Raw genomic sequence first — 20509 nt, forward strand, 5'->3', positions numbered from 1 at the left:
TGATAAAAACTGCTGGGAAAATTGGAAGACAGTGTGGGAGAGATTAGGTTTGGATCAACACCTCACACCCCACACCAAGATAAATTCAGAATGGGTGAATGACTTTAACATAAAGAAGGAAACTATAAGTAAATTAGGCGAACACAGAATAGTATACATGTCAGACCTTTGGGAAGGGAAGATTTTAAAACCAAGCAAGACTTAGAGTCACAAAATGTAAAATAAATAATTTTGACTACATCAAATTAAAAAAGTTTTTGTACAAACAAAACCAATGTAACTAAAATCAGAAGGAAAACAACAAATTGGGAAAAAATCTTCATAGAAACCTCTGACAAAGGTTTAATTACTCAAATTTACAAAGAACTAAATCAATTGTACAAAAAACCAAGCCATTCTCCAATTGATAAATGGGCAAGGGACATGGATAGACAGTTTTCAGATAAAGAAATCAAAACTATTAATAAGCACATGAAGAAGTGCTCCACATCTCTTATAATCAGAGAGATGCAAATCAAAACAACTCTGAGGTATCACCTCACACCTAGCAGATTGGCTAACATGACAGCTATGGAAAGTAATTAATGCTGGAGGGGATGTGGCAAAGTGGGGACATTAATGCATTGCTGGTGGAGTTGTGAATTGATCCAGCCATTCTGGATGGCAATTTGGAACTATGCCCAAGGGGCCCTAAAAGACCATCTGCCCTTTGATCCAGCCATAGCACTGCTGGGTTTGTACCCCAAAGAGATAATGGACAAAAGACTTGTACAAAAATATTCATAGCTGCACTCTTTGTGGTGGCAAAAAAAATTGGAAAATGAGGGGATGCCCTTCAATTGGGGAATGGCTGAACACATTGTGGTATATGTTGGTGATGGAATACTATTGTGCTAAAAGGAATAATAAAGTGGAGGAATTCCATGGAGACTGGAACAACCTCCAGTAATTGATGCAGAGTGAGAGGAGCAGAGCCAGGAGAACATTGTACACAGAGACTGATACACTGTGGTACAATCGAATGTAATGGACTTCTCCATTAGTGGCAATGCAGTGACCCTGAACAACTTGGGGGGATCTATGAGAAAAAACACTATGCACATTCAGAGGAAATACTGTGGGAGTTAAAACACTGAAGAAAAACAACTGCTTTAATACATGGTTGAAGGGATATTGTTGTGGATGTAGACTCTAAATGAACATCCTAGTGCAAACAACATCATTGAAATAGGTTCTAATCAAGGACACAAGTAATACCCTATGAAATTGCGCATCAGCTACGGGAAGGGTGGGTGGAGGGGAGGGAGGGAAATAAAGTGAGTATTGTAACCAAGAAAAGAAAAGAAAAGAAAAGTTTTAAAAAGTAGAATGGCATACATTGAAAAGGCAGTGAGTTCTCTGTCACAAGAGGTCTTCTAGAAAAGATTTGCAGGTCATTTATTGTGGATTGATACCTGGACACAGTAAACACCCAATTGAAGTCTATTGATTGACAGTCTTGATATTACTGGGCACAATGTTTGTCTCCGTACAGGGGATTCATGCTTCCAAAATGGGTCCAAATCAATTGAAGAGACTTCAATTAAGTAGAGAACCCTTTGCTTTCCCTCATGGAGCTTATAATCTAGTGGTGGGGTAAGAAACATAGTAAATGGCCAATTCATTAGTCATCATGAATCTTGTTGAGGAGCTTTGTTGCAATTAGTACAATGTCGCCTGAAAACAGTCGCACTAGGAGATGGGCTAAACCAGGGTGAGGTTAACAACAAGCCTCAAAACATCAGTGATTTAGTGAGATGTCTGCCCCAGGCATGTGAATACTTCCCCAGCAGAAGGCATACATGAGAACAATTTGTTCCAAAAGTCATGAAGGCGACCCAAGCAGTTGTTGTAGAGAGCTTAGAGCTTGGCAAAGACCATGCACTGTATCCCACTGTCATTCTGACTTTTCTTCTGCCATTGGGCTTGGATGACACTGGAAGAGAGAGACCAGAGACGCTGTGCAGCTCTGCCTCACTTCAATCCAATTCATGAGCAAGTCAAGACATCACTATTATCCATGACGTCATTGGTCCTGTCTTCAAAAATGAAGGATGAACAATCATTTTCTTCCTCAAGTTTTGCTTAAACAGTTTTGACACTCATCTGTTCCTCAAGATTCAATCCCTTTCCTCCAGTCCTACTTGCCTACCCTTCCCCTCCTTCATGGACTTTATTTCAATTGCAAATTTGTTTTCCTTTATTGTATTTTTAACTGTTCCTCTCTATACCTCTTTGTCCCTTCCCTTTCCCCACTCAGATAAGTGGTTAGTTCAAAAATCTAACTTGACCTTCCTGGACCTCTGTTTCCTCCTCTGTAGGACTTGGACTCCATTGAGCTCCCATACAGCTAAAATCCATGATCCCATGGCCTCAAGTGCCAAGCTTGAGATCCCTCTCCTAACCAATATCTCTTTCTGTAAATATTGCCCTATCCTCGCCTCTTTTTGACTGTGCTTTTTTCTTAGGGATATCATTTTGTAGGGAAAAGGATGTCAACTAAAATCAGTGTCATTTGGTAGAAATGATCTTTCCTCCCATCCCTACTCCCTGCCTGCATTAGGATGCATCTTCTTGTTAACGGCCATGTGATGTCATCCCTCATAGCCATTCTGGGTGCGAGCTACCACTAAGAGCTCCCATACCCCTTCTCTTTTTTTTTAAATTTTTATTTAATTAGTCAATTTAGAACATTTTTCCTTGGTTACAAGGATTATATTCTTTCCCTCCCCTTCCCCCACCCCTTCCCATAGCCAACACACAATTCCACTGGGTATTACTTGTGTCCTTGATCAAAACCTATTTTCATGTTGTTGATGTTTGCACTAGGATGATCATTTAGTCTACATCCACAGCCATATCCCTTCGATCCATGTATTCAAGCAGTTGTATTTCTTCGGTGTTTTTACTCCCACAGTGTTTCCTCTGGATGTGGATAGCTTCTTTCTCATAAATCCTCCAAGGTGTTCAGGATCACTGCATTACCACTAATGGAGAGTCCATTACATTCGACAGTGTATCAATCTCTGTGTACAATGTTCTCCTGGGTCTGCTCCTCTCACTCTGCATCACTTCCTGGAGGTCGTCCCAGTCCCCATGGAATTCCTCCACTTTATTATTCCTTTGAGCACAATAGTATTCCATCACCAACATATACCACAATGTGTTCAGCCATTCCCCAATTGAAGGGCATCCCCTCATTTTCCAATTTTTTGCCAACACAAAGAGGGCAGCTATGAATATTCTTGTACAAGTCTTTTTCCTTATTATCTCTTTGGGGTATAAACCCAGCAGTACTATGGCTGGATTAAAGGGCAGACAGTCTTTTAGTGCCCTTTGGTCATAGTTCCAAATTGCCCTCCAGAATGGCTGGATCGATTCACAACTCCAGAACAATGAATTAATGTCCCAACTTTGCCACATCCCCTCCAGCGTTCATTACTTTCCTTTGCTGTCATGTTAGCCAATCTGCTAGGTGTGAGGTGGTGCCTCAGAGTTGTTTTGATTTGCATTTCTCTGATGATAAGAGATTTAGAACACTTTTTCATGTGCTTATTAATAGTTTTCATTTCTTTAACTGAAAAATGCCTATTCATGTCCCTTGCCCATTTATCAATTGGAGAATGGCTTAATTTTTTGTACAATGGGTTTAGTTCTTTATAAATTTGAGTAATTAGACCTTTGTCAGAGGTTTTTGTTATGAAGATTGTTTCCCAGTTTGTTGCTTCCCTTCTAATTTTGGTTGCATTTGTTTTGTTTGTACAAAAACTTTTTAAATTGATGTAATCAAAATTATTGATTTTGCATTTTGTGATTTTTTTCTATTTCTTGCTTGGTTTAAAGTCTCTCCTTTCCCAAAGATCTGACAAGTATACTATTCTGTTTTCGCCTAATTTGCTTATAGTTTCCTTCTTTATATTCAGGTCATTCTTCCATTCTGAGTTTATCTTGGTGTAGGGTGTGAGATGTTGATCCAAACCTAATCTCTCCCATACTGTCTTCTAATTTTCCCAGCAATTTTTATCAAATAGTGGATTTTGGTCCCAAAAGCTGGGCTCTTTGGGTTTATCATAGACTGTTTTGCTGAGGTCACTTACGCCAACTCTATTCTACTGGTCCTCCTTTCTGTCTCTTAGCCAGTACTATACTGTTTTGATGACCACTGCTTTATAGTATAATTTGAGATCTGGGACTGCTAGGCCACCTTCTTTCCCTTTTTTTTTTCATGATCCCTGGATATCCTTGATCTTTTGTTCTTCCAAATGAACTTTGTTATGGTTTTTTTCTAATTCAGTAAAAAAGTTTTTGGTAGTTCAATGGGTATGGCACTAAAGAAGTAAATTAATTTGGGTAGGATTGTCATTTTTATTATGTTAACTTATCCCACCCATGAGCAATCAATGTTTTTTCAATTGTTTAGATCTAGTTTTAATTGTGTGGAGAGTGTGTTGTAGTTGTGTTCATATAGTTCCTGTGTTTCTTGGCAGATTGATTACTAATTATTTTATATTGTCTAGGGTGATTTTGAATGGAATTTCTCTTTCTAATTCCTGCTGTTTAGATATGTTGGAGATATATAGAAATGCTGATGACTTATGCGGGTTTATTTTGTATCCTGCAACTTTGCCAAAGTTGTTGATTATTTCCACTAGCTTTTTAGTTGATTCTCTTTAAGTAGACGATCATATCATACACAGAGTGATAGCTTGGTCTCCTCATTGCCTATTCCATACCCCTTCACTTGAAGGTGTTCTTGGAAACCTTTGGAAAACGTCCAGTTTGACAATGCAGCAAATGTATTATATGCCTGTCCTTTAAGGCCCTCCCTCCTCCCAGGGCTTACTCAGCCTGTGTTCTAGAAATTCCAGTTCTCTGATTCTGGAAAGATTTGGTGACAACACTGTAATTGCCTGGGACTGCTTTCTAAGGACAACCCTCTCTGAGGTCAGAAATGTGGCCATTCCATGGAGAATCCTTTGGCCAAGATAGCCTCAAAATGAAAGAAATAGAAGAAAAAGAGAAAACGTCCCTCAGTACAGGATGAGTCCTTCTATTTCTGTAATGATGGTGGCACAGCTCTTGGTTCTTAATTCAAGTCATTAACATGCCTTACTTAGTAACTGAGGCATAGACAGAGTCCCGAGGCACCCAAAGCTTGTCAGTCTTGATGTTCTCACTGTAACTGAAACCAGAAGAAAGAATGAAGGAAGTTGTAGTTAATTGGAACAATCACTCACAGGTTCTCACTGGAGGCACAAAGAAAAGAGGCGGCTTTATTGTGTGGCCAAAGGCATCAGAAACCATCACTTCATGGGACATTTGGTCACCTCAGAACACACTGCTCATAAGCAGCATTTCCAAAAGACCACCATGAAGCTAATTGCAGCTTATTCACCAACATCTGTTCCAGAGGATTAAGAGTTGAGAAATTCTTGGAAGAACTTAAGATCCTCCCCATGAAGTCAACATATACGTTAACCCTTGGTGTGGTGAGGGCAACTTCAGTGCAAAGGTGGGCACAGAGGAGGATGGCAAAACCCCAGAAAACACGACGCAAGGGTACCAAACATAAGGTCACCACCAATAACCACGATGGTTTTCTTCAGGAAGAAAGTTAAGAAACATTGGCCAAGTCAACCACCAAATACCATTGTACACACACAGAGGGTGTGTGTGAGGGAGAAAGACAAAGAGACAGGGAAAGAGACAGAGAGAAGGAGAGACAGAGAGAGTGGGAGAGAGGGGGAGGGAAAGACAGAGAAAGAGTGGGAGAGAGGGGGAGGGAAAGACAGAGAGACAGACAGAGAGACAGAGACAGAGAAAGAGAGGGAGAGGGAGAGGCAGAGTGACAGAGAGGGAGGGAGAGGGAGAGAGAGACGACAGAGAGAGAGACAGAAAGAGAGAGGGAGAAAGAGACAGAGAGACAGAGACAGAGAGCAAGACAGAGAGACAGAGAGAAAGAGAGAGAGGGAGAGAGAGACAGAGAGAGATACAGAGAGACAGAGACGGAGTGAGAGGGAAGGAGAGAGAGACCGAGAGAGGGAGACAGAGAGACAGAGAGAGAGAGGGAGAGAAAGAGACAGAGAGAGGGAGAGGGAGACAGAGAGATAGTGAGAGAAGGAGAGAATGGATTTTATTTTAACAGACAAGAAACAACCGGTGCTTATGTGGCAGTCTGAATGGTTATGAAATGAAAAGGATAGCTCTTTGAGTTGGTCCATCAGTCTACATATCTGGGTTCTTTCTTTCTAATTAAATTTTATTTTGTTTTCACACCTGCATTCTCTCTCTCTTTCTTCCACTAAGAAATCAAGAACAAAATCCCTGGTATAAGCATGTATAGTAAAACCAGATAGGTTCCTGCACTGACTGTGCTTTAAAGTATGCCTCAGTTTACAATCTATGTTCATCATCTCTCTATCCAGAGGTCCATTTATCTCGTAAGGACACTGTATACAAGCCAATGAGATGAACTCAGGGAGAAGAATGGGACCGATTGCTTTTGGAAGCTGGGCTATGCTTTTAATGGCCCCCAGCTTCTCCTGGAAACAGAGGTCCATGAGACAGATTGTGGTCTCTCAGAGGGGAGAGAAGCCACAAGGTAGGAAGATAGAGACAGGATAGAAGTTTTTGATACCACGAGGGGGATGACGGAGTCCTATTAGAGATATGAGGTGGTCAGAATGAGTCTTTATTAATTATCAATGAGCCACAGCCAAGCTCTGATCAAAGGACTATTCCGAAGGCTTTTACCAGTCCAAGATCCATATTTAATACCACACAGGTCAGAGAGATGAATAGAGAAAGATTAAAGATGGAGCTTGGCCTCTGGCCAAGCTCCTGCAAGGACAGCCATCAGCTAGCCTGAAAGAGAGAGAGAGAGGGGGCGAGGCGGAGCTTGCTGGGCCATAAATACCCTTTGCTACGTAGTACATAGGGATGACCCTCATTGGTCAATGACAAGGCATAGGTGTGGTTTCTCTTAACCAAGTGAGAACAAAGAAACCTGTTTTCCCGCCTAACCTGGGAGAAGCTGGGGTCAAGGGTCAGAGGCCTTCCCAGCCATGAGCAATACCGAGCATGCTCAAGACTAAACATGCTCTCTTCTAAGGCAATCTGACTGCTACACAAATAAATACAGACAGACAGATAGAATTTTTTCAGTTGCATGGAGGAACAATTTGTGACAACTCTTCTCTGACATTTTAGGATTTGGATTTCCTCTCTCCCTCCCCTCCCCGCTTTTGGAGCTGGTAAACAGTTTGACCCGGGTTATACATGTGTTATCATGCAATACATGCTTCCATATTGGTCCTTGTTGTAAGAGAATATTCATATGAAACCAAAACCCCAAATAAAACCCTAAATAAACTAATATGAAAGAAAATCTGCTTTGATCTGCCTCTGACCCCAACAGCTGAACTTCTATCTTGACTACTTCAGAACGCTACAACTTCTACTGCTTGATCTTGGTTCTTCCAACTGGGACCAAACAGAACAAGTCAAATCGTGCTTCCCATTGGCAACCATTCGAACACATAAAGACAGCTATCAAGGGGCCTCTTGAGTCTGCCTTTCTCCAGCCTAGGCATACAAAAGAGCTTCCAGTGGGCCTCAAATGCCCTGGATTCCAGGCCCCTTGAATGCCCTCCTCTGAACGTTCTCCAGTTTATCAATGCTCTTCTTAAACCAAAGGACTCAGAACCCAACATGCTACTTAGCTATGATCTCATCACCTCCTTATACCTGGCACATTTTCAAAAGCTTAGTTGACTAGACATGACTAGACTTAGAGACTTTGAATTTAGAAAAGCATTATCTTTAGCTTCAGCTACCTCCTTTCCTTTTAAACATTTCTTTGCATTTATTCAAAGGTATATTCACAGATGTGTCTTAAGACAACATGAGCATGGAAATAGTGTTGGATGGAACAAAAGGCAAGTTTTCTCTCACTGATGGATGGTCCTTTCTCTTGTTTTTTATTATTATTATTATCGTTATTATTATTCTGATGATGATGATGATGCTCTGCCCTTCAATGCAGCCCAAGATGGCACCTGCTTTTTTGGCTGTCACATAATACTGTTGACTTTTATTAAGTTCACAGCCCATTAAAACTCCCATAATGCTCCTACAAAATGGCTGTCTAGCCATGTCTCCTCCATCTTGTAAACGTGAAATGGATTTTTCGGTACCTGAGTATAAGACTTTACATCTTCCTTAGTAGACTGGATTCAAATACTCTTCTAGGTTTGGAAGATTCTTTTGGATCCTCGTGTCATCCAATGTGGTAGGTCTCTCTCTCCCAGCCTTGTGTTATCTTTGAATTTGATGAATATGCCTTTGACTAGGTCACTGACAAAAATGTTAAACAGAACAGAGTCCTGGGACACTCCAAGAGAGATTTTCTTCTGAGTGGAAATCAAACTGTTATACAAATACTAGCTATTATTATTATTATTACTCTTAATCATAATAACGATGACAATCATTATTACCTTAGCGGGTGAAACCTCATTGTGTAATACAATGAGTACTTTAAGGCTCCAGAAACATGAATTATTTTTATGACGCTTCTGTCTTCCCTTCAGGCCTGGGGACAGAATCCTTGAGGTTTTCTTGATTAAATCTCACAGTCAATGGAGAGGCAGGAGCCCCATTCTCCCATGTTCCCCCCATCCCACCCCTTCCTTCCTCCCAAGCCAGTGACCCCCACACTTCCTGGATCTCTTGGAGGAATTCCATTTCTGCCCTTGCGTCCATTTTTCATTAGTTGCCAGAGGCCATCCCTTCTATTTTGGGTTAAAAAAACAGCTCAGCTGAATTCTGGAGACAAAAGAGGAAATGGGATTGTCAGGAAACCCCCCCCCCCATCACTAGTTCTCAATATTTTTGCTCAAGCATCATGGTTGTAAGACTCATTGAATCACAGAATGTTTCAGTTGGAAGGGACCTCAGAATAGGCTTGGTCATTTTACAGAGGAGAAACTGAGGCTTAGAGAAGTGAAGTAATGGGTGATCTGGGGTTAGAATTCATGTCCCTTGACTCTCAGTCTGGTCCTCTTTCCTCTTTTTCAAACTGCTTCGAAGTTATCTGCTTGGAGATCTTTAAGGATAGGGAGGAGAGAGAAAGGCAGAGCCTGTGCCAGCTTCCCCAGGTTAGGCTTGAGGGATGGCATAGATCTTAGAGATAAAACGGAGTCAAATTGCCAAGAGGAGTATTGTCTACTATCCCAACACACACACACACACACACACACACACACACACACACACACACCTATGGCATGGCACAGTAGCTGGAATGCCATCACTGAAATTTCATTACATTTATGGCTTTTCTCGAAGTCCCCTGTGAAAATGACAACACACCTAGGAAAAAGGTCATAGGTCTAGAGTTGGAAGGGATTTCAGGGGGTCATTGGATACAATTACTTTAATTTACAGATCAGGAAAATTAAATCCAGAGAGATTAAAGTACTTGCTTAAGTTCATGCAAGTAGTTAATAGCAAGGCCAGGATTTGAACCCAGATTTTCTCATCTCAAATCTAGGATTAAATGAGTTCTCAGCAAACACCTTAGCTGATGAGATAAGAAATCATTGTTGTTTAGTCCTTCAGTTAAGTCCAACTCTATGTGCCTCCATGGACAAAGTCCTTGGCAAAGATACTGGAGTGGTTTGCTATTTCCTTTACCAGTTTCAACTACAGATGAGAAGCTGAAGCAAACAGGGGTTAAGTGACTTGCCCAGGATCACATAGCTACTAAATGTCTGAGGCCAGATTTAAACTCAGATCTTCCATATTCCAAGCCTGGTGCTCTCTATCCACTGGACCTCCCAGCTGACCCTGAGACATCATAGTGTAATATAAAGATTGCTAGCCTGGGAGTCAGGAGCTGGAGATCCAAGACCTAATTTTTCTCTAAGGCCCAGTATGACTCTGAGGCCATTGCTTCCCAGCGCTAACGCCCTCCCCCAGCTTCTGATAGTTTGTGTCTGTCCCTATTTCCCTTCTAGCCCCAAGTTTTCAAATAGTTAAGTAGATTAACATAGTGAGATGGAAGGGGCCCAAACCCTGGCAGAGGAAATAAAGCCAAATGAATTATGGCAATTCCTGCAATCTCCTAATTAGATTTCAGCCCAATAGTCAGGGCCTGGAGCAGATTCAGTGCCAAATAGCCACTCAATGCAATCATCTTTTGGATTCAGAGAGACACATCCAGGAAGAAGATGCAACATACCCATACGCCCTCCACATAAATATGGACTAGGTCATTTACCCGATAAAAAAGATTCATTTCAGAAGTTCAGAGAGACCCACAAAGAGGCCTGAATATCCCCCCACACAACACACACACACACACTAATACAATGGCACACACGTGCAAGGACACACACACACAAAGACACACAGTTGTACATTCAGAGACCAGGATTCACAAAGAGATGGAGACCACATATGGAAATGTAGACACAGGAGGCCACACACAAGGACATATAGAGACACGAGAGACAAAAATACAGATGTGGCACCCCCAAGAAAACACCCCAAGGGACACGGTTACAGGCTCCCCATGCAATCAATCATTTGACAGCATTTATTCTGTTCCTCCTGAGCATTGATGATACAAAGAATGGAATGAAATGAATAATGCCCTCCAGAAGATAACATTTGGGGCAGTTGGGTAGCTCAGTGGATAGAGTCAGGCCAGAGATGGGGGATCCTGGGTTCCATTCTGGCCTCAGACACTTCCTAGCTGTGTGACCCTGGGCAAGTCACTTCACCTCAGTTGCCTAGTTCTTACCTCTCTTCTGCCTTGGAACCAATATTTAATATATATTTTAAGATGGAAGGTAAGGGTTTAAAAAAGAGATTGCCTTCTGCTAGAAGGGGCCAATGTGTGTTCATGCATGCGTGTGTGTTTATATTCATATATCTCTGTATTTTCAAAATATACAAGATGAATCCGAGCTACAGCAATGATGGAGAAGGCACTAGCAACTGGGGACAGGGGCAGGAGCAACAATGGCATCATGTAGAAGGTTATGTGGAAGTTCATGAGGAATCCTAAGGGCAGAGTTAAGGAGGAAATCCACTCCAAGTAGGTGAGACTTGCACCTTAGAAATACCACTTTAGCAATTGTGTGGAAGCTGGACTGGATCTGGGATAAGCTGGAGGCAGAAAGACCAATTAGGATGCCTATTGCAATAGCTCAGGTGAGATGTGATGAGAACTAGTAGGAGAGTGGTGGCTGTGGGAGCTGAGAGAAAGGGAGACATGGAAGACTTGTGGAAGCAAAATGGACAACACCTGGACTCTCCGGAGAGTCAATGAATTCTTAAGGATGACCCAGAGGCTGGGACTACAGATGAGGAAGAGGATGGTGCTACTACCATCAATAGGAAGAGGGAAAGGGAGGGGTGGGCTTGGGGGAAAAGATGATGAGGTCTGTTTTGGCCATGTTGAGCTTGAGATGTCCAATAGGCAGTTGATGACATAGAACTATAATGCAGGAGAGAATAGGGCTGGATTTATAGATGAGGGAGTCATTTGCATAGAAATAATATTTGAACCCATGGATAGATAACTAATGAGATCAAGGAGAGGAGAGGGGAGGGGAACAAAAATGGAGGGGGAAGAACCTCAAGAGATATCCACAACTAGGGATGTTCCAGAACAGGAGACCAAGGAGAAGTCACATAAGTAGGAAGAGAGAATGGTTCCATGCCCAACTAGAGAGGAGGGAGTATCCAAGAGGAAAGAGTGATCAGTAGTGTCAAATGCTACAGAGAGGAAGGATGAAGATGGAGAAAAGACTATTTGATTTGACAATTAATCAATCTATTCTGTACTCTTGATTGGGGACCAGCTAAAGGAAGAGTGGTGGCTAGATGCCGTGGAAAGGTAGTCTCCTGGAAGAAATGATGACTGAAGGATGCAGAGATGAGAGAGAAGAGTTGTGAACCAATGTAAAGTGAAGCAAGTAGAATGGATAAAATCTGTGACTGGGGCAATTGAAAGAGAGAACAACATGGAGGAACCAAAGTGAATGCTCTGCAAGGATAATGGCCAAAAGAAGTGAGAATCTCAAAAGGCGGGGATGCTGCACGGGCCTTTGGACTTAAGTGACGGGTTGGCTAATTCTGCTGAATCTCTTATTTTCTTTTTCTTTTGATGACAATAAAAGAATAAGGGTGGCTAATGTTGACATAGCATTTACTATGTGTCAGGCACTGGGCTAAGAGCTTTTCCCGTTATTCTTTCATATTCTCTCCTGGCAACAACCCTGGGAGGGCTGTCCTATTATTGTCCCCATTTTACAGATGAAGAAACTGAGGGCAGACAGCAGGACAGGGACTTGTCCCTCATCACCCAGCTAGTCAGTGTCTAAGGTTAGATTGGAATGAAGTCTTCCTGACTCTCTGTGCATTGTGGCTCCACCTAGTGGCCATTTTTATCCTTTCTTACAAGGCTGGGCTCACTGAGTAAGGGACCTGGGAAGAGAAGACCAAAGAGCCCTGATGGGCGGGATAAGGAGGGCACCCGCTGCCAGGCTGGGGCCTGGGGGCAGCCTCCCCTCGCTCACCCCCACCGAAGATGGCAACTGCCTGGAGTGAGCCTAAAAGTCCAAAACGATTGTTGTAATCGTCCAGTCGCGGGCTCCCCTCCCTGGCTTCCACTGATCTCCAGGTCGCCCCCTCTGATAGAGGGGCTGGCAGCGATCTCAGACCGTAGTCGCGCTTGGCCACCCATTGCCCCTCAGGCCTCCTTCTAAGAGAGAGCAGGCACACATCAGAGGCCCAAGAAGGAGGCCGTGTCTCACGTGGAAAAAAATCCCACCAGGGAACCGAACCGATGCGAGCTATGCCAGTTGCCCTCCCATCCTCTCTCCCTTCTGCCTTTGGTGCCTCAAGTGTGGATGGGCCGAGGCAGAAATGGGCTCAGACCCAGGGGAAGACGCAGCGTCACATAGCCAGGAGTAGGGTACGAGATCCTGGGGGAAGGTCAGCCCTGAAAGGTGAGCTGGGGGAGGCTTTTGATATTTTCTGTCCCCCCCAACTCTAACATTCTTTGTTCTAAAGCTCTTCCCAGCTCTGCTATTCCAGGTTCCAAGAGTTCTCCCAGCTCCGAGATTCCCTGTTTGAAGGGCCCTCCCAGTTTTGCCATTCCCTGTCGAGTTCCCTAGCAGCTGTGACATTCTGTGTTCTAAGGTCCTCCCCGTCTCTAAAGTCCCTCTAAAGTGCCATTTGGTTAAGTTTTACAAGATGGAAACTCAGGAGGCAAAGATGGGGGTGGGTGGGAATGGCCCGAGTAAAGCAACATTCCTAGACTTAGAGCGGGAAGAGGCCATCTAGTCTAATCTCCCCACTCTACAGAGGAGGAGACTGAGGTCTGCAGTGATGGAACCCCACGACTGGTACAGATGATGGGTGGGATCTGAACCTTTGGAATCTAAAGCCAAAGTACTTTCTGTTGTGTCACACTGACGCTGGCATGTTTACAGGGCAAAGGGTAGACTACTACAGCCTTGGGCTGCAAAGTCAGGATGGGCCAGAGTATGGAGGGCCTCGACTGCCAGGTAAATGAATTCATCCAACATGGGGAGGCAGTTAGGATTTTTAAAGCAGAGGAGAGACTAGACTTATGCATAAGGAAGATTATTCTGACAAATAGCACAGAGGAGGCAGAGAGCAGAAGCCAGAAGGGCCAATGACCACAGTCCAAGCTGACATTATTATTAATATTATTATTATTATTTGTTGGGATACATCGAGGGCTGTCTCAGAGGAAAGGCACTCCACTCAGGTAGGACTGGGAAAGGCTTCTGGAAAAAGGTAGGATTTGAAGTGAGACTTGAAGGCATGAAGGAGGCAGAGATGAGGAGGGAGAGTTCCAGGAATGAAGGCCAGCCAGTGAAAATGCAGGGAGTGTCATGTCCAAGGAACAGTAAGGATGTCACTGTTGATAGATGGTAGAATACTGGAACCAGTAAGGAAGGAGTAAGAAGATGGGAAGGAAGCCATCAAATCCAAGGTAACAGAGAGCCACTGGAGGTTATGGACATGGTCAAACTTCTGCTTCCAGAAGATCAATTTGACAGTTGAGTGGAAGATGGACTGGAGTGGAGAGAAACGGGAGGCAGGATGGCCAGGTATGGGGCGATGAGGGTCTACACCTGTGTAGTAACAGTGTCAGAGAGGAGAAGGGGGCACAGGAGACAGATACAATCAACTGGTCTCAGAGATAGATTGGGTATGGTATGGGGTGAGGCAGGGATTTAAGAGACTGAGGCAGTGAAGAGAACACTTAGGTTGTGAGCCTAGTAGAGTGGGAGAATAATGGTGCCCTCAACAATAATGGATTGGGGGAGGACTTGGGAGGAAAGGAATGAGTTCGGTTTTAGACAGATTGAGTTTAAGAAGTCTACAGGACATCTAGTTCAAAAGGTCAAGTGGAGAGTAGGAGATTCAAGACCACTCAAGGGCAGGAGAAAAATTAGAGTTGACTAAGTAGACCTGAGAACCATCAGCACAGATGATCATTGAATCCATGGGAGCTTGATGAGATTATCAAATGAACTAATATAGAGGGAGAAGAGCAGAAGGTTGAGCACAGTGTCTTGGAGGACACCCATGCTTAGCAGGCACGACCCAAATGAGATCCCAGCAAAGGAGACTGAGGAGGAGGAGGAGAAGACATTCAGGCAGGAAGAGAACCATGTGAAAGGGGTGTCATTAAGGCTTAGAGAGAAGACAGTCTGAAGAATAGTAGTATTGATGGCGCCAACGGTTGCAGAGAAGTCTTTCTGGAGCAGGATGGAAATTCAATTGATGCTATTTGATTTGGCAGTTAAGGTCATTCTGGAGAGAGAAGTTCTGAATGATGAGGTCAGGAGTTAGATTTCAGGGTTAAGGAAATAATGGGAGGAAAGGAAACAGAAGAACCTACCACAGATAGTCAGCCTTCTTGAGGAATTTAGGGAGTAGAGATATGGGACAAGAGCTTGTTGGGGTGGATGTGTCAAGGGATGGTTTTTTCCAGCTTGGGAGAGACATGGGACTCTTTGTAGATAGTATGGAAGCAGCCAGTAGCCAGGGCAAGACTGGAGATAAGTGAGAGATTTGGGGGCAATCTGCTGGAGAAAATGGGACAGAATGGGATAACTTGGGCATGTTTGCCTTGGCAAGAAGGGCCATCTCTTCATATGAAGGAGGTGTGGAGGAGACAGTCAGGGAAGGCATCTTCCCCTCTTCCCCTGCATAAGATGTTCAGACTATACCTTTCTATGGTCCATGGCCTCACCCAGATTGAACATTCCCTGTTCTTCCCTGTTCTAAAGGCTCTTTGAGCTTGGACATTCTCTGTTTTAAGGTTGTTCCCAACTTTGATATTCCATGTTCTAAGCTATCTCCTAGATATACTATTGCCTGTCATAAGGGCTCTCCCATTCTCTGTCTGTCTGACTTTCTCTCTACAAATCTCTCTGAGATCTGATATTTTGTGTTCTAAGATCTCTCCAAACTCTAAAACATTCTGTTTTCCATCTCCTCGGATCAGTAGATAATCTCTGTCCAAAGCTTTCTTCTAGTTCTGACATTCTGTGTTTTGATACTCCTTCCAACTCTTACATCCCGTGTTCTAAAATCTCTCTGAACTCTGACATTCTACCCTGTAAGGCAACTCCCATCTCTGAGGTTCTAAGTTCTATGGCCTCTGCTGACTGGCATGAACTGTTCTAGTCTCTTCCACTTCTGACATTCTCTGTTCTAGAGAACATCCCAGTTCTGGCATTTGATGATTGAAGACCCTTCCCCCATCTGATAATCTCTGCTTTAAGATTTCTCCCTGCTCTGACATTGCAGGTTCTAAAAACCCTCCCAGCTCTTTCAACCCATGTCCTGAAGCCTCTCAAAGCTCTGAAATTTTATTGTTTAAACCCTTCCTTTCTGGGTTAGAATCAGTATTGTGTATTGGTTCCAAGGCAGAAGAGTGGTAATGGCTAGGCAATGGGGGTTAAGTGACTTGCCCAAGGCCACACAGCTAGGAAGTGTCTAAGGTCAAATTTGAACCCAGAATCTCCCATCTCTAGGCCTGACTCTCAATCCACTGAGCTACCCAGCTGTCCCTGAAATTCCATTTTTTTAAAAACTCTTGCCTTCTGTCTTAGAATTGATACTAAGCATTGGTTTCAAGGCAGAAGAGTGCTAAGGGCTAGGCAATTGGGGGTGGGGGTGGCTTGCCCAGGGTCACCTAGCTAGGATGTGTCTGATGCCAAGATTTGAACTCAGGACCTCCCATCTCTATGTCTGGCTTTAATCCATTGAGGCATCTTTCTGTCCCCAATTCTATTTTAAGGGTGAATTTGTTCAATTCAAGAAGCATTTAGAAAGTGCCCCCTCGTTGCAAGGGGATAGAGACAAGCCGCAAAATCCCTGCCCCAAATCAACCAATGAGGGTAGACAAGTATTAACAGAGAAAGCCAAGATGATTTGAAAAGGGAAGGTGTGAACACCTCAGAGGATCAGGAAAGGCATCCCATGAGGCTGGCCTTATTTCAACTTTAAAGGAAATGAAACACTAATTTAAGGGATATCTTTTAGGCAAGGGGTTGAGCCTGCATGGAATGATGGGACAAACGGAGCACTTGTTGGGCGGCTGACCTAGGCTCGGGCAGCTGGGCGATGAACAGGGAAGGGGGTCAAAGGGCTGAGCCCTGAGGCAGCCAGTGGAAGAGGCCCATCCGAGTGGAATCTTGGCTTCTCAGGGCATCTCTGTCGCTACAAAGCTTCCTCGTGACTTGGGAATTCGTGCAGACACGCATCCAAATTGTGAGCTGCTGAGAACATCCACCGGCACCCATTTCAGGACCTTCTGCTGCAGGAATAAAGCAGAATTCAAGACCCTGTCAAGGCAGGGAGCTCGGAACATCTCCTACCGCCACTGTTCTTGGTTATCTTTTCACGCGGAGCTTGTGCACACCTTTGGATGAATCACCGTTTTTAGAACATTTTCCCATCTTCAGAAACTCAACGCAAAGAGGCCTTTTCACCTTGCCAGCTTCAATGATAATATCCCGGCAGGCTCTCTTCCTTTCCTCACCCTCAGCTCGAAGCAGGCAGCTTGCTACCCACACTGCTCCCAGAACCTGTGCTTTGAAAAAGGTCGCATCCTATTTGCAGTGATCCTTTCCAACTGACATTCCATGTTCCGTGTCTCATCTCTGACATTCCTACATCAGACATTTTCTTTTCTACGACCCATCTAAGCCCCGACATTCTGTTTTCCAAGGTCTTTCTCCACCTCGCCAGTCTATATTTTAAGGTTATTTCTTGCTTTGAAATCCTATTTTATGGGGGCAGTGGGGTGGCTCAGTGTACTATAGAGAACCAGGCCTAGATATGGGAGGTCCTGGGTTCCAATCTGGCCTTAGATACTTCCCAGCTGCGTGATCCTGGGCAAGTCACTTGACCCCCATTGCCCAGCCCTTGCTGCTCATCTACCTTAGAACCAAAACACAGTATTCATTCTAAGATGGAAGGGAGGGGTTTAAAAATAAAAAGAATCCCATTTTATGCGATTTCTCCCAAATGACATTCCATGTTCTAAACTTTCTACCAGCTCTGACTCTTTCCTGTGGGCCCTTTCAACTCACATTCGTTCCTTGTTCTAAGGCCTGGCTAAGCATGAAGGTTCTCTTTTCTTTTCTTTAATATTCCATTCTATGTGATCTCTGCAAGCTAAAATTCGCCCTTCAAAGCTCCCTCCCAGCTCTGGAATTTCTTGTCCTATGACTCTCACCAGCTCTGACATTCACTGTGCAACGGTCTCTGCCAGATCTGACAATCTCTGTTTTAAGCTTCTTCCCAGTTCTGACCTTATGACAGAATTTAGAACTTGGGATATGTCAGTTGAGAGTTCCATAGAACATAGGATATCGGAGCTGGGAAAAGTCATAGAACTTAAGATTAAAGGTGGGATCAACCATAGAACAGAAACTCAAAGCTAGGAGTGATCTTCAGAAGAAAATGCCAGGATTGGAAGGCAGTTTAGAACATGGCATGTCAGAGTTGCAAGATTTTTGAGAACACGTGATAACAGAATTGGAAGGAACTTTAAAACATAGAATGTCAGAGCTGGAAGGGATCTTAGAAGAGAAAATGGAAGAGCTGGGATAGAGTTTAGAACATGAAAAGTTATCTGGGAGGGGTCAGAGCAAGGAGAATGTCAGTATTGGGACAGACCTTAGAATACGGAATATTAGAGTTGGCAGAGTTTTTAGAATCTGAAATGTCCGAACTATTGGGAATACTAGAAGAGAGGATATCAGAGAAGTGAGGGTGAGGGTAGAATATTCTCTCTTCTAAATAGAGTGTCCCTTGATAATATCATAAAATACAGAATGTCTGACCAATGTGACAAGGAAATCACTTTTAAAAGACTGATATATATTAATTTAAGGTTGCCAAGGAATTCAGCTATGTAATTCCTAAATGAAAACTCAAGTCAGCCGTCAACCTTTTATGGAGTTTAATTACAATAGGAGGAAGAAAGGAATTAGAGAGAGAGAGAGAAAAAAGGGAGAGAAGGGAATAGGGCTTAAATACCCCTTCTGTTTAGGCTGGGCCAAAAGGCCCTTAGATAGCTGGGGCAAAGAAAAGAGATCAGTCCCTATTACTCACGTGACCAAAATGGAGAAACAGTCTCAGAGGCCCCCACCTTCAGCTTCCTTCAGAGCAAGCTTCTCAGAGCCCAGGAACAACACCGACCCAAAAATCCACCTCTCTCCCCGAGTCTCCAGACCCTCCTATCTTTAAGGACACCATCCAAGTTGCCTCCCCTCAGTCCTCACATCTACCAATCACTCTTCATCAATTTCCCTGTCAATGGAGGCTCTAGCTTAACCCAGGACCGCCCAGAGGTCTCTGGCTTTGCACATGTCTGTTGAAGGTCATATTTTCAAATAATTAAATCTTTGATCCTTTGCTACAGCCCTTCCTAAATCCTGTTAACCTGAGTAGGGTAGAGATTGGAATAATTAAATTTTGATCTATGCTGCAGCCCTTCCTCAATCCTGTTAGGACTGAGTAGGGTGGAGATTGATTCCAAGTATCTCCATTGTATCAATTCTAAAATCAATCATGACTCAAAGAAATTCCTGTTCTATGCTTAAGCATAGGTCAAAGTCCTTTCCATTGTTCAGCAAAAGGTTTCTGTCCTAAAGTAATCTTAAGAAGGGAGGAGGAGGAACCTCCCATGCCAATGGGGTTCATATTCCAATAGACTATCAGTAAGAAATTTTCCAAGTATGAAATATCCCAATGGTGAAATTTCCAACATTTATAAGTCTAAGGAATTTTAAGGTTTACACCAATGAAAGTCCATGGAACATAGAAAGTCAGAAATAAGAGGAGTCTCAGGACATGGAATGTGAGAGGGGAGAGGAAGCTTAGAATGTGATGTCATACCCCAAAGGGTTTTTAGAACATGGAATATCAGGACTGGGAGGAACAGAGAGTGTCAGGGCTGGGAAAGACCTTAGAATAAAGACCAGCTGAGCTAAGAGAAGTCTTAGAGAAGTGAATGTCAGAGGCTGAAATGCCAAGAATATAAGCAACCTTAGACCAAAGAATATCAGAGTTAGGAGAGATCTTAGAATAGATCATTCACAGATTGGAAGAATCTTAGAACATGGCATTTAAGAGCTGGGAGAGAACTTAAAACAAGAAATGTCAGAACTGGGAGAGACTTTTCAGGACATGGAATGTCAGAATTGGGAACATGTTTAGAACACAGAATTTCAGAGCTGGTAGGATTATTAGTGAAAAATGTCAGAGGACAGAGAAGTCTTAGAACATAGAATGTCAGCACTGGGAGGATGCTTAGAATAGGGAATGTTAGTGGAGGGGATATGACTGAGGAGAGACTCTAAATGAACACCTTAATGAAAATACCAACAACATGGAAAAGAGTTCGGACCGAGGACACATGTGATACCCAGAGGAATCACGCATCGCCATTGGGAGGGGTGGGGGGGGGGAGAAAAAGAAAATGATCTTCATTTCTAATGAATAATATTTGAAAATGACCAAATAAAATAATGTTTAAAAGGAAAAAAAAGAAAGGAAAAGAAAATGTCGGAGCTTGGCTAGGTCTTAGAATGTGTAAAGTAAGACATGAGAGAGCTCTTAAAACATGGAATGTCAGAGCCTAGTTACAAAGAATGTTAGATCTGAACAGGATCTTAGAACATGGAAAGTAAGAGATGCGAGTGGGCTTAGAACATGGAATGTCAGATAGGAAAGATGATAGCAAAAAGAATGCTAGATCTGGGAGAGATCTTAGAAAAAGCCAGAGCTGGAATGGTTTTTCAGGTCAGAATGGGAGAAATATTGGAAGAGAGAATATCAGATGATGGAAAGGGTCCTAGAGCACAGAATGACTGAGTTGAGAGAGATCTTCCGGTGC

At 43.3% G+C, this 20509-nt stretch overlaps 1 long non-coding RNA gene across 1 annotated transcript in view; it reads right to left on the minus strand.

Annotated features, from left to right (window-relative positions):
* Positions 1-5234: 5234 nt before the first annotated feature.
* The window catches only part of LOC130456160 (uncharacterized), a 79352-nt gene continuing 64077 nt past the window's right edge, over positions 5235-20509 (minus strand). The window contains exon 3 of the long non-coding RNA XR_008914689.1: positions 5235-8865. This is a non-coding gene — a long non-coding RNA (uncharacterized LOC130456160). The remainder of the gene's footprint in view (positions 8866-20509) is intronic.

This window comes from Monodelphis domestica, chromosome X (genome assembly GCF_027887165.1).
Source record: "Monodelphis domestica isolate mMonDom1 chromosome X, mMonDom1.pri, whole genome shotgun sequence".
Classification (NCBI taxonomy): Eukaryota; Metazoa; Chordata; class Mammalia; order Didelphimorphia; family Didelphidae; genus Monodelphis; species Monodelphis domestica.